The sequence below is a fragment of the Mesocricetus auratus genome, unplaced genomic scaffold, assembly GCF_017639785.1.
Source record: "Mesocricetus auratus isolate SY011 unplaced genomic scaffold, BCM_Maur_2.0 Super-Scaffold_100021, whole genome shotgun sequence".
NCBI classification, from domain to species: Eukaryota; Metazoa; Chordata; class Mammalia; order Rodentia; family Cricetidae; genus Mesocricetus; species Mesocricetus auratus.
The window spans coordinates 6,152,267-6,166,389 of record NW_024429202.1 but is presented as its reverse complement, the minus strand read 5'-3'; the positions used below and the strand labels follow the sequence as shown (position 1 = coordinate 6,166,389).

The 14,123-nt window shown below is 54.5% G+C and overlaps 1 protein-coding gene across 1 annotated transcript in view; it reads left to right on the top strand.

Moving 5' to 3' along the window:
- The window catches only part of Tfeb (transcription factor EB), a 51,778-nt gene that overhangs the window by 11,678 nt on the left and 25,977 nt on the right, over positions 1-14,123 (top strand).

Below are 14,123 nucleotides of genomic sequence, written 5' to 3'. Positions count from 1 at the left end.
CAAATGTCACACACATCAGTGAGCATAACACATCTTAATCTAATATCCCACAACATGACCTCTCAAGACAGGCATTCAGTCTCTTTGGGTCTGTTCCCCCTGCCTAAAGGAGAGCCTCCAACATGATGGAGCTTTTCAGGATGAAGGAGTGAACACAAATTGAATCCCATTGTATGCTCAGAAATGAGGGCCGGAAGATGGCTTCTCCGTGATTCCTACTCCGTAGGTACTTCAACCCTGGATACCCAGGCCTCATACACAGCTCAGCAAAGACTCCGGTCCTCTGCGTCTGCTCTGGCCCATCCTTGCCCTTCTCCTTCAGGGATCCAGCCCTAGGCCCTCTGGCTGGGGGTTCTTGGCCGATTCTCCCCACAGAATAATTGCCAGCTCCCCCACTGTATCCCAGTTCTACCAGTAGGCCTGGGGGGTGGGGCGGGGCATCTTCTTGTTTGGCAAGGGAAGTCACAGCCTGTCCTGGTTTGTTTGTAATCAGTTTGGAGACAGCACCTGTTCAGCCCCCTGTAGTCCCTGAGGGATGTGAGCGGCCAGGAGAGGACACTCTACACGGGCCACGCCCACTGTCACTCATCCCTCCCCGGCTTTAGCCAGGTGGCTCTACCCTGGGCGGATTGGAGCCTTAGCGGCTGCCTGGCTGGCACTGTCTCCAGATTATTGAGAGGAGGAAGGAGGGGCTTAGAGACCCAGCAGCCGTGGCCTTCTGCACCGTGGGGGTCAGCAGATGTGGACTTGCACCGAGTCTGCACTGTCCCAGAAGGTGGTTAGAGACAGAAGCTTCTGGAAGTCTCAGAGGACAGAGACAAGTGGGCAGGCAGTAGACAGAAGAAGGCAGGCAGATGAGGCCTTTTGACTCTTGGGTGACCCTCAGCCCTCCCCGCCTTCTGGACCCCAGAAAGGGCTGCTCTGCCGTACTCTGGGTTATTTAGCTAGGGGTCACTGCTGCAGGCCCAGGAGGATTTTTTCCTGGACAGAGTCCTTCCCTCTAGGTATTCTGGAGGAGAGGGGAGGCCCCTGGGCCATTCACCTGCTGTGTAGAAGCCTTGGGACTGTGAGGCATTATACTTGGAGGCCTGAGTATATTCTCTCTCTCTCTCTCTCTCTCTCTCTCTCTCTCTCTCTCTCTCTCTCTCTCTCTCTCTCTCTCTCTCTCTCTCCTTTGCTCATGCTCCGGGGATAACCCAGAGTCAGCCTCCAGGTCCTGCCATTGGGCTCTCAGAGGAATGCCCCAGGATAGCACCTGGCCTGATGCACTGCCCTTATCCAGGAATGCATTCTGGTCAGGATGAGGAAGGGGTTGAGGTAGCCAGCTCTGGTTGGCTGAGGGGCAGCCTGCAGCCTGGGCCATGCTGGGCACATTGGGGGGTCTTCATAGAGAGGGCCCCAAGTATCATCACACACTCTAAACTAATTATAGGTTATCATCCAAGCGTTTTGAGCCTAATTATAGTGTTTTCAAAGCCAGGTGTGGGAAGAAAATATGAGAATTTCTATTACTATTTACCTATATCTTGTCCTTTCCTGCCCTGTTTTATTGTGAAATGCAGGGCAGTTGCCAAAGACAGCATACATATACAAGCATAAAAGTTGCTGGGTCAGCAGGGTGGCTCAGGCAGTAAAGGCGCTTGCTTGCCGTTGAGCTCAGTGACCTGAGTTTGGTCCCCAACCCCACACTGCGGGAGGAGAGACTGACCTCTGTACGTTTCCTCTGACTTCACCAGGAGAATGATCCTGTGCATAGAAAGAACCCACAAACGTGGAGGGCGCCTGAAGGGCCGGAGAGACGGCTCATTGGCTAAGAGGGCTTGCTGCTCTTGCAGAGGACCTGGTGGACTCCCAGCACCCACATGGGCAGCTCACAACCACCTGCGACCCCATCTCCAGGGGATCTGGCACCCTCTTCTGGTTTCTGGCTTCTGTACACACTTGCACATACAAACATGCACACACATGTAAGCACAAATAGAATAAACCTTTTAAATAAAAGGGACTCCTCCGATACCAAGCTCGTGGATGGAGAAGCAAACTGTAACCTGAACTCTAAAATCAGCTCTTGTGAGCTGGGTCTGATGGCGCATACCTTTGATCCCAGCACTCAGCAGGCAGAGGTTGGTGGATCTCTGTGAGTTCAAAGCCAGCCTGGTTCACACAGGGAGAACCTTAAAGCAAGTAAATAACAAGAGGAAACTTCTTCCCTCCCAGAACTTGCCTCTATGTTTGCATCATCATCATCGTTGTTATTATTATTAATTTGGGTTTTTCCAGACAGGGGTTCTCTGAGTAGCCTTGACTGTCCTGGAACTTTCTATGTAGACCAGGCTGGCCAGAACTCAGAGATCCGGCTGCCTCTGCCTCTCCTGGGATTAAAGTGTGCACTACCACCTGGCCTGGCGCCTTATGATAGGTGAAATCAACATTCCCATCCTATGTGTGCCACGTGTGTGCAGTGCCTGCAGAGGCCAGAAGAAGGTGTGGGACCCACTGGAACTGGAGTCACAGATGTTGTGAGTCACCATGTGGTGCTGGGAACCAAAGCTGGGTCCTCTGCAAGAGCAGCAAGTTGTGGTGATGTATCGTTTATGATTTATTAATGCTTGCCTGAGGATTCAGAATGCAAAGTCAGCCACAAGCCGTGGGAGCCAGGCACACACCTTAACCCTAGGACTCAGAATTAAGAGGTAGACAGATTTTTGTTCGTTCAAAGCCACACTGAGCTACACAAAATTGATCCAGTCCTAAAGAGAAATAGCTCACACTGATGACCTCACACTTGGGATCACACGCCTTTAACCCCAGGACTCATGAGAGATGTTTAAGACAGGAACAGGGTCTCAGGGATGGCATTCATTCTCCAGCCACGTTGAGGAGAGCACAGCAGTCTGAGTGAGTCTGAGGAGCAGTGAGGTCCGGAGCAGTCTGAGGATCGTGCTTTGGTCTGAGCTGAGAGCTCATGGCCAGCTGCTTTAGCCCCTCATTTTTTAAAGTACGTCTATTTTTTGCATATGTTTGTTTGCTAGCATGTGTATATTAAATCATTGTTGTATACAGTGGACCGTCTATCTTTGAGGTTAAAAATGAGACGTTAGGAGGGCTTGCTCGTGTTTCAGAGGATTTAAGTTTGGCTTCCGCACTGGTGGCTCATAAACTGTCTGGATCCAGAGCCTTTTTCTGGATTCCGTGGGCACTGTGCTGTTATGTACACACCCATGCACACACACATACTCACACACACACACACACACACACACACACACACACACACACACCTGCGCTGGACATGCACAGAGTTTTTCTTGCTATTCCTTAAACAATACAATCGTGTTATATTTTGGAGTAACCTGTGGATGGTTTAAAGAATATAGGAGGATGTACATTGAGTTAGATGTCCTGTGTAAGAGACACTAAACATTTCTGGGTTTTAGCATCCTAAGGGATCCTGGAATGAGTCCCCAGGAAACCGAGGACTGGAAATGATGCTCACATTTCTGAGGTCAGGGAATGCATCAATTAGGGTTAATCAGTTTCTTCCTTTTCATCTTTTCTGGTCAGTGATGGAAGGGGCCTCTCACCAAAATGGAGACAGACCTCTGTGGTATTGGAGAGCTTGAATGGGAGGGGCCCCCAAATGGCAGTGCCTGCCACGGGGGCCCCCTCTTTCCAGCCATGCTTCTGGACCTCCTGCTGGGAACATCCGGCATGGGAGGAGGACTCTGTACCTTCCACTGACATTGGGAAGCCCTCTGCCTTTTATTCCCCCCTAGGTGGGAGCAATGTACCGACTGGAGGATATTTGGCAGGGTCTGATGAGATTGGCTGGTGATATTATGAAGCATCCCAAAAAGAACAGGTTGTCTCACATCAGAAAATGACCTGGTCTCAAGTCTCAGTGGTATGACCTTTGGAAGTTACTTAAGTGCTTTGTGCCTCAGTTTCCCAATCTGAAAAATGGGAGTGATAGAGTTGCCACCTCTCTCCTTAATGGGGCTGTCATCAGGATGGGGGCACAGGTGTTGGGGAAGCTGTTGGGGTTACTGGGTTTCCCAGACAAGACGGGCTTTCTGGCACTGCCCCTTCCTCCCTGGCTGAGGGCATCAGCAGATGAGCCTGTGGCTGTGGGTCCCCCTGCAGGAAACCACCCTGCAGGCCCCAGGCTTTTGATGAAGACTGCAGAAATGTGGGACTCCGTGGGAGCCCTGGGGCCCAGGCAGACCCACTTCTGACTTTGTCCTCAGCTGGAGTCCAAGGCTGTGGGCGTGATAAAGAGGTGCTTACGACTGTTCTTTATCTGAGGCCCCACTGCAGGTCCAGGACGGTGGGCGGCGTTGGGGCTCTGCACATCCAGGATATTCCTTCCTGTTGGCTAGCCCAGGGCCAGTCAGAGTCTGATGGCCCTCTCTGTTCTGGGCTCCCCTCAGCTCACTGGCCTCTGCCTTTTCCAGGAGGCACAGCTGGCTGGTCTCCCTGCAACACTTACCTCTGCACTCTCCTCCAGGACCTGCTACACTTACCTCTGCACTCCCCAGGACCTGCTACACTTACCTCTGCACTCCCCAGGACCTGCTACACTTACCTCTGCACTCTCCAGGACCTGCTACACTTACCTCTGCACTCTCCAGGACCTGCTACACTTACCTCTGCACTCCCCAGGACCTGCTACACTTACCTCTGCACTCCCCAGGAGTCATGACTGGCCCACTCTCCCCACTACACCTCTGAAATATGCTGGGAAGAAGGGTCCAGCGACCTCCTCCATCCTGAGGTAGAGGTGGCTGATCGCAGCTTAGTAACTGCCTTCCAGACAAGTATCTACCTGTGGGCACCCAGTGCTGGCCCTATCAGAGAAGAGGCCTAGGAACCATAGAAGTAAGAATGGTTATGCATAAGGGTGCTTCTACCAGGCAGAGTGCTTGGGCTCCTGTCTGCCCAGAGCCTGGCTGGTCTGTCATAATAAGAGGGGCTATATAAGACTCTGAACTGGGTGCCTGGAGGCCAAGGCCACGGTGTGTGGTGTCCTCTGGGAGGTTTGTGTTGGCCATTGTTCCTCGGTGTCTCTCTCTCTCTCTGTGACTAAGAAAGGCTCTCTCTAGGACTGGGACCTGGGGCTGGAGAGGTTGGACCAGCCTGCCTGGGGAGGGTGGGCTTTTGCAGGGAGGGAAGAGGCTTCCTATGGAGCGTTCCTGCGTGCTGCCGTGAGTAGTGAGTAATCCTTGGCCACATTTGCTGCTCCCGGGGGGTTGTGCAACTTCCTCTCACTGAGGGGTAGGGGGCTGGGTGAGAAACAGCTCTGGGGAAAATGAGGAAACGGCTGAGGCTTGTGAGAGGCAGAAGTGAGGCACCTCAGGGGCTGCCTTCCAAGGGTTGCCCTTGCCCAGGTCCACACGTGAAATCTCGGAGAGCAAGATCCCTCCGGCCCCGCTGGCTCAGGGGTCTTTTCACTGAGACTTTGTGTCTCAGGCTGGCCTCAGCGTCTTCTGCCTCAGCTTCCCAGGCTGCTCGGAGGGCAGGAGGGGAGAACAAGAAAGGCCCAGCCAGTTGTTAAGGGGGAATGTGCCCAGATCCCATCAGGAGCAGAGGGCGGTCGGGAAGTTAGGAGCCAGTCACGGGTGGGCTTGGGTCTCCTCACCTCCCTAGACTTGTTCCTAGTGAACAGTTCAGGTAGGGACCATCTGTTTGGCTGAGAGTGAATCCCGCTTCTGTTGAGCCAGGGGCACCAGTCAGGGTTGGAACCCTGTAACCACCCAGCTGTGTGGTCCTGGCAGGTAGCTGGCTCTCAGAGTACCTGTTTCACATCTCCAAGGTGGAACCGACAAGGGTAGCCCCTCATCTCGTGTGTTCATCGTGGGTGTTAGAAGACACGAGTGCTCAGACCCAGAGCCTGGCGACCAGAGAGTGCCCTGCCCCCCCCCCCACCTGTTAGCGAACCTCACCCGCCAACGAATGTTTCTGTGCCCATTGCTGTTCTGGGGTTTGGAATTGGGCCCTGCTAATGCTATACCACCCAACCCTCAAGGGAGGTTTGATGGGGAGTGGTATGGTGGATGTCTGTCTGAACACTCTGAGAGACCTGGGTGGGTTCTCCCTGAGTCATTTACTGTGTGACCCTGAGCCTCGGTTTCTTCATACTGGAAATGAGGACCCGCTAGAGAGAAGGGAGGGGTGGGGTCAGGCTGGAGGGTGGGTGGGGGGCCACCTGCTAGGCCTGGGGTTGTAGCCCCACAGGTGTGGGACTGGTGATGGGGGGGGCTGTTTTGAACTGTGGACCAGGCCGCTCCTGAACTCATGAAGTCAGTGCTGTGGTCTTCATGAGCAGTTTTTGTTGTTAAGAAAAAAGTGACGTGTGGGTGAATGGAAGGTGCATGCAGGTCCTTGTAGAGGCATATGAGGGAGTCCAATCCTCCCTGGGGCTGGGGTTCAGATGCACCTGATGAAGGTGCTAAGAACCAAACTCAGGTCCTCTGCAACAGCAGGAGGTGCTCTTAACCATAGAGCCATCCCTCTGGCTCTCCATGGACATTCTTAAAAACCAAAAAGGAATGACAGAAAAGGCCTGTGGAAGCCAGGTGGTGGCGCACGCCTTTAATCCCAGCACTTGGGAGGCAGAGGCAGGCAGATCTCTGAGTTTGAGGCCAGCCTGGTCTATAGAGTGAGTTCCAGGACAGCCAGGGCTACACAGAAAAGCATAAGGACCTTTGTTTGAATCCCCAGCACCCACATAGAAGCCAGGAATGGCCAAGGGTGCCTGTAACGCCAGTGTTGGGAGTCAGAGCTGGGCTTCCAAGAGCTAGCCTGCCTTGCTGAAATAGGGACCTTTAGGTTTGGTGACAGACTCTGTGTCAGAAGAATGCTACAGAGGGTAATAGAGCAGGAACCTGCTGTCTCTCTGGCATGTACGTGTGTGCTCACGCACACACACATGTGCGCGCGCGCGCACACACACACACACACACACACACACACACACACACACGGGATAGAACTGTGAGTGTGTTGCACAGTGCCAGTAGATCAGGAACTCCTGTTTTGGAAAACACTTTGTTTTGTGTGTGTGTGCCTCCAAGGTCAAATGAAATACATCTTTCTGTGAGTCATGGTTACAAACTTTGGGGCTGTTGCCTTAGAGGCTGTCCTGAGCAGGGTTTATGCCGTACCTATTGATTATAAAGCCCAGCACCCCAGCTGAGCTGAGGTCACTGTCCTAAACCCAGAGATGTATGTGGCGTGGGGGTGAGACTTCAGGCCGATGATAGATAATCGGGAGTGTTGGATGGGGTGAGGAGAGGGGCAGTTCCTGGCATAGTTGGTTGGCTTGTGGTCTAGGGGCCTAGAGAGCTCTAGAGGGGTACTTCCTTATTGGCAGAAGCTACATGGCCGGGCCTGGCAGGAGGTGTCATGTGTGTCAGAGCAGAAGGTTGGGTGGGCATCGTCTGGGGACAACGGGGAGGGTTGTTTCTGGCACTCCCAGATGGTGGGGTTCTGTTGAGGATTCAGGGTTGTAATGTCCCCCTCCCTGCATGCAGGAACTGGGGTGAAACAAAGGGTTTAGCCCTTTCCCCTCTTGCTGTGCCTCTGTAACCTCCTGAACTTTGACCTGCCCTCTGCAGCCCCAGCTGGCTCCTAGTCTGTGACCTGGACCTCAGCTCCGAGTCCTGCTCCAGGAGCCTAAGGCCCTTGTATCCCTTAAAGCCTAGCCTTGGCAAGTGCGTCAACCGTTCTGGACCTCGGTGTCTCGTTCGTAGAGTGGGCATCCTAACCTGCTGACGGCTTGCTAGGGCAGTGCCCGGGCACCTCGTGACTCAGTGCTGATAAACCGACTGCAGGAAGTGTGGGAGCTCTGGGTGGGTTGCTGTTGTGGTCTCTCAGGCTGGGATGGCTGAGGAAGGTCATGAGGACATCAGCTGCCTGTCTGGAGAATCCCCTTCCTCCCCATCCTGTGACCGAGGGCAGTAGGAGGAGCTGTGTGGGGAGAAGCCTGTGATCCGGCAGGCTGGGGATATTCCTGCCTTTGAGTGCTGGTGGTCTGCTAAGGCCCCAGGGGGTGAGACCAGGTCTGGCAAACCCCAGTCTCCAGAGCACTGCAAGGGGCCCCAGATTGAGGTTGATGTTGCCAGAGGAGTGCCCAAGGTACCCCCCAATTTCCAGAAAGCTGTGGACAGCTTCCAGTCTGCTGAGCACCGAGCCCAGAGGCTCCAGCGTGAGCTTTGTGGTTCAGTGTGGTATTTAATGGAAAGCTGCCTATGTTGAGTGGGCTTTTGATTGTGAGCTAAGGGATGCAAAGTACTTTGTTCCTATGGGCTCTGGACTCAGCTGATCCCTTCCTTGCCCCTCTAAGTAGAGAATCAGAGTCCCCCAGGTGGGCTAAGAAGGAGCTCTCTGTGACAGAAGAGCCACGGGGCTGCCTGAACTTTTCAGTATTGGCGGCTGCCCTTGGTTTGGGTTTGCTTCAAATTCTCATGGTCCCTGTTGACCTCTCTACAAAGTCCTCAGACTGATAAACCCGAATCTCTTAGGGGTTTTCCCAGACTGTTTCTGTTGATGACTTTGGTGGTCAGGCAGGTATGGAGGGTGAATTTGGTGGTCAAGCAGGTATGGAGGGTGAATTGAAAAGTGAAATGTGGGTGATGGAAGACTAGGAGTGCCAGTCGAAGGAGGCAGAACCTCAATGCGACAAGAAAACAACCCTTCTCTCGGGGCATGCCGTACAGCACAGCAAACTCAATGAATATCAAATTTAAAATGTTATCACCATCACCAATGATGAATATCTGAGGTGTCCGACATGTTAATTAGCTTGGTTTAATTATCCTACATTGTGTGGAGATATTCTAACACCAATTGTATCTGTAAATATGTATGCTATTTATTTGTGTTTACTTTGTGTGTATGTGTGAGTGCTTGCAATATGCCTGTGCACCATGTGCATGCAGTACCTACAGAGGCCAGAAGAGGGCATCAGATCCCCCTGGAACTTGAGTCATCAGCGGTTGCCAACCGTCCTGCAGGTGCTTGGGACCAAACCCAGTTCCTCTGCAAGAGCAGCAGTGCTCTTAACTGCTGCACCCTGTCTCCAGCCCCTATACAGCAGAATGAAAGTGGCCCTCACCTTTAAACCCAGCACCGGGGAGGCAGAGGCGGGTGGATCTCTGAGTTCCAGGACAGCCAGGGCTACACAGAGAGACCCTGTATAGAAAAAAAAAAAAGCAAAAAATGAGGGCTAGGGTATGTCTTAGTGGTGGAGTGCTTACGTAGTGTACAAAGTGGGACAAGTTCTTTGCTGGGCTTGTTAGAGCCTTTGGTGGATTACTTTTCATTTAAACTTTGATTTTGCATGTGTGTATGTATGAACATGTATGTGGTGTATGGTGTGTGTGTGTGTAAGTGTACTTGCCAGTGCACGTGAGCAGGGGCCCGAGGAGGACATTGAGACAGGCCCTCTTACTGAACCTGAGGCTAGACCTGCAGCCAGCAAGCCCCAGTGACACTCCCCCTGCAATGCTGGGTTACAGATGCACATGCGTCCACTCCTGGCTTTTTGGATGGTTTATTTCCTGGGGATTTGAACTCAGGACCTTATGCTTTCATAGCTCATTTACCTGCTGAGTCTCCCAAAGTCCTGTTAATCCTCTTCATGTCTCTCTAATGTGCCTCATGTCTTTGAAATCCTCATGTTCAGCCTGCACTTTCTAGATGGACTGGAGCGAGGCTCTGTGCGATTGCCTGTGACATCACAGAGGCTGGACCAGGTGCTCCGACTCAATGACCAAGACTGGCCTGGGTCCCTGTTCCTCTTCTTCCTTCCTCTCTTCCTGGAGTGGACCTTGTGCACCAAGAGCTCTGCCCACTTTTTCTCCAGCCCCCACCCCCTGGCTCCCAGCATGATAATGTCTTGTGTGCCTAACATGTGATTTCTGGGAGACACTTCAAAGGCTGGTGCCTGGCGCTATGGCTCTGGCTCTTCTGTTCTCTGGCCCGGGGCTCCCCTCTGCAGAAGAAAGCCCTCACCCCATACTGCTGCACAGCTGTGGAGAGGAGATCCTCCGGAAGAGTGTGTGTGCTGTGCGGTTCCCAAATCCCAGCTACAGGTGTGCACAAATGAAACAGACTTGTGGTTTCTGGAAGGAGACCCCAGCCATGGGTCCCGTTGGCTAAGAGTCCTCCGGGTTTACCTGCTGTGTGATGTCGGTCCTATAGTACTGGTGTCTGCCCACTGATGACCGCTGGAGAGAGTTGGTCTGACTGGCGCTGGAGACCCATTTCACAGGTGAGCAGAGGTACCAGCGGGGGCATGGCGTTCTTCTTCGGGCCCTGCTGAGAACTGGTGTTGAGGGAAGAAACGTGCCTTTGTGCCTCAGTTTACCTGTGCCCTGGGCATCGCTGAAGCTCTCGGATGCCTGTTATCGCTGTCTTTCATGCAGGGCGCTGGAGGATGGCCTGTGCTGTGGGTGGGAGCAGGCCCGCCTTGCCTGGTCGTGTAGGTGCAGAGGTAGGGCTCCTCTGTGGGGCGCATGGTGCCCGGCATGGGAAGGGCAGGAGGTGGGCCTTCCCTGGCAACGTCCTTTCCCGGAGGGCTGTTTGCCCACTTATTCTTAGCCGTGACTCATTATGGAGTCTATTTTTAGCTCTGGTTCCAAGCGTTGCCAACATGTGGTGCATGGCGACCCCTGTGGACGCTTCTGGGGGCTGGAGGAGAGCTGGGAGGCCTCTTGTATCACACCCTGTCGCCACTCGAAGCTGGGCGGCCTCTCGTATCACACCCTGTCGCCACTCGAAGCTGGGCGTGTAGCAGGGCTGGCGTGTGTGCTCCTGTGTTGCTCTCTCTGGCCGTCTCACCCTGCCTCAGTACCGTGGGTGGGGACAGTGTGTGGCCTTGGCCCCTAACTACAAGGCAGGGGTTAAAGGTCAGCGCGTAGGCTTCCCCAGGCAGCCATCGGTAGGTCCGGCTGACCTCTGGCCCCCTGCAGACAAGGGTCTCAGAGAAGGGCAGCAGGCTTCCTGCCGGGATGGAGCCGGGCAGCAGGCTTCCCGCCGGGATGAAGCTGGGCAGCCCAAGGAGGAGGCCTGAGACAGTAACAGGGATGTGCGGGTGATGCCGAGGGCTGAGACGAGGAGGATTTCTCAGCTTTCCTTTATGTCACATGACTCCTGGGGTGGGGTTCAGAAGAATCTGTTACACCAGGCACAGTGACAGTGGTGACTTTGGCACAGCAGCAGCCACGAGGGGTTAAGAGCACATAGGCTGGGCGTGTCCATTACTGCGCATGCAAGATCCAGACGCAGAACCTGGCCATAGGCACGAGTGTGCGTGGGCTGCAGCCGTGGGGCTGTGGGGGGGGGGAGCATAGCAGTGCCCCTCCCTCTTGCTTTGGAGCTGTGGAAGAGTCTGGCCTTGGGAGCCAGGGGCTGTGGCCTTGTCCTGTATGGACCCCACAGCCACGCCTCACCCATTTCCTCTGGCCAGCTGCTAGGTGAGGAGGAGCCAGAGAAAGCCGGGTCTTTAAAGTAAACAAACCAATATTAATTTATTTCTCATAGTATTACTCCTTGGAAATTTTCATACAGTGTATCTTGATCATACACGCCTCCCCTTCCCCATACTTCCCACCGCTGTGGAGGTGCCCTGTGACTATCTGGGGTGTGAGTCTCCCTTCTCCCCCTCCCTCGCGTCAGTCTGAGGGCTCCGTCTGGAAATGAGGCCCTGCTGCTTTAGTGGGCTCTGGTGGGTGACTGCCACGTGCCCGTCCTCTGATGTTCTGTGCCCTAACCCTGGCTGATGACCAACAGCGCAGACTCTTGGTGCTGTGTGTCCCTCAGTGTGGGACACAGGTGAGCTGCTGTGTGTAGACCCTTGAGCCTGGTCGAGCTGCTCTTCCACACCAGGCATCCTTGGAGGCGGTGGTCATCCTAGAACTGGCTCTTACAGGCGGGATGGCCCTGGGTAGAGAGGCCCCTACTACAGGCCGACGCCCCGTACACTTACAGACAGCCATGACATCCCAGAAGCGGTGACCTCTTCTCCTTCCTCTTCCTGCCCCCCTTCTGATTCCTGTCTCCTGCTCTGTGAACTAGCCTAACGCTACCCCAGCCCGGGATTCCAGACTCCATCGTAGCCGTCTGTGAGAATAAAGGGCTGATCTCCACAAGGCCCCACTGGCCTCAGTCTCTGTTCTCAGGAAACAGGAGCAGTCTCTCAGGGTGAAGATGGGAATGGTGCAAACACGCACGCGCGCGCACACACACACACACACACATGCACACACACACTCACACACACACACTCACACACAGTGTGCTCTGAGACACTGCACTGTGCGAGGCCTGTGACCTACTGATGTCACTTGGCTAGGGAGGCGGAGGTCCTTGGCCATCAGAAGAGCAGTGGTCATCCATCTGTGTCTGATGGGTGAAGACTGTCACTGTGACTTTTGTGTGTGACCTTCGGGGAGTGTGGGCCGAAGTCTGTGGGGCCCCACATTTGCGTGAAAGAGTGTATAAGACCTGTTGCAGGGCCCCAAGGGAGCACCAGGTGCTTCCCCGGGCTCAGGAGAATGGAAAGTGACTTCAGCAGAGGGGCCTGTCCCATTTGGGCCACAGCCTGGGTATAGGTGGTTTGTCCCCGCCCCCGCCCACAGGTATACCATCCTCACTCCTCCTGATCAAACCCTGCTTATTCCTGGGGGAAGTGGCTACCTTGTCCTGTAGTCCAGTGTCCTTCCTTGTCTGTGGAGCTTCAGTTAAAGGAGATAACATGGGGGACAGGAGGTCATCAAGCCCCAGAATTCAGGCACCAGGCAATCCCTGCCCCCGATGGAAGTGGCCTGTCGAGGTCTAGTCTGGGACACTGTTGTCAACACCTGATACCAATTGAGTGGTTTTCCAGCTTGAGACCTGCCAGGGAGGGGAGCGGGCAGCTGAACCTGCCCACCGCCTGCCTGACACCCTGGCTGCAGCCAGCTGGTGACTCATTCCCCCAGGGAGAGCACCAGCAAGTCTCCTGGGGCACCCTAAGGGTATCTGTACAGCTGGATGACCAGAAGTCCTGGGCACCTCAGAAAATGTGTGCAGACAGAGTCCACATCTGGGCAAGCTGTAGAGGTAGCATATGGGGTCAGGACACTCTCTTGTCCCTCCACCCTCTCTCTGACTACTGAAGAGGCTGCAGTCCCAGGAATACACTGTCCCTATTATGTAAGAGGTCCACAATCCCACACAAGTGAGCAGATAGTCAGCGGGTAGACTCAGGAGTCCCTGTTCCTAGTGCCTGTCCCCGGCCCGTCCCTTCTCCTCCCTGGACTGAGGGTAGGAAGGGCTTGCTCACCCCTGCAGCCCCTCCAGGCCTGCTGCCCAGGATGGGTGGGAGGCTCTCTCCCGGGATATGAATTCTTGGCCTGAGCCCAGATGCTGGCTGCCCAGCTCTGCTCTAGGGTAATGCTGGGTGCACACACAGCCCCATTGTATGCCTGGGCCTCGGCCTGCGTCATGGGCCTGGCACCAGCGCTATCAATGCCAGTGGCTCGAGTCTCTTCAGCAGCTCCCACAAGGGCCTGAGCCCTCAAACTCCGGTGAGGGCTGGGGGGCTGGTGATCAAGAGAGTCCTGGGGTGGGGCCAGGAGCACTCAGCTGCTTCACCGCTGGTCCCTGCTTCCAAGCTGAACATGTGAAATTGAATGACCCCGGCTCTTCACAGCCAAGCTGAGGAAGAGAGGCAAACTTTTTCCTGGTAAATAACTTCTGGGTTATAAAGGGAGCCTGATACATGAGGACCCAGATCCCCCGTGTGCTTCTCTCACACTCCATAGACTGGCCCTGAGCCCCTCTCAGGCCTTGGATTCACTGGGTAGCAGGGCATTCTGTCTCTAGATGCTTCTATTCTGAGAGTCTGGCCTGAGTCTCTACCTCCTCAGGTTTCTAGCCTGAAGGGGCCTCTACGGCAAAGGAGCCTGCATGGGCGGCCTAGCTCCAGGCAGGAAGGGTCCCACTACGTGCCCAAGTCTGAAGGCCAAGGGGAAGCCCCCAGACACGCCCTTTGTGGGTCCACCTTGATTTTCACCTCTGTAGTTGGACTTACTCCAGAGCCCTGTTTCCCACAGTCCACTCTCCTAGCTGCCTGTGGC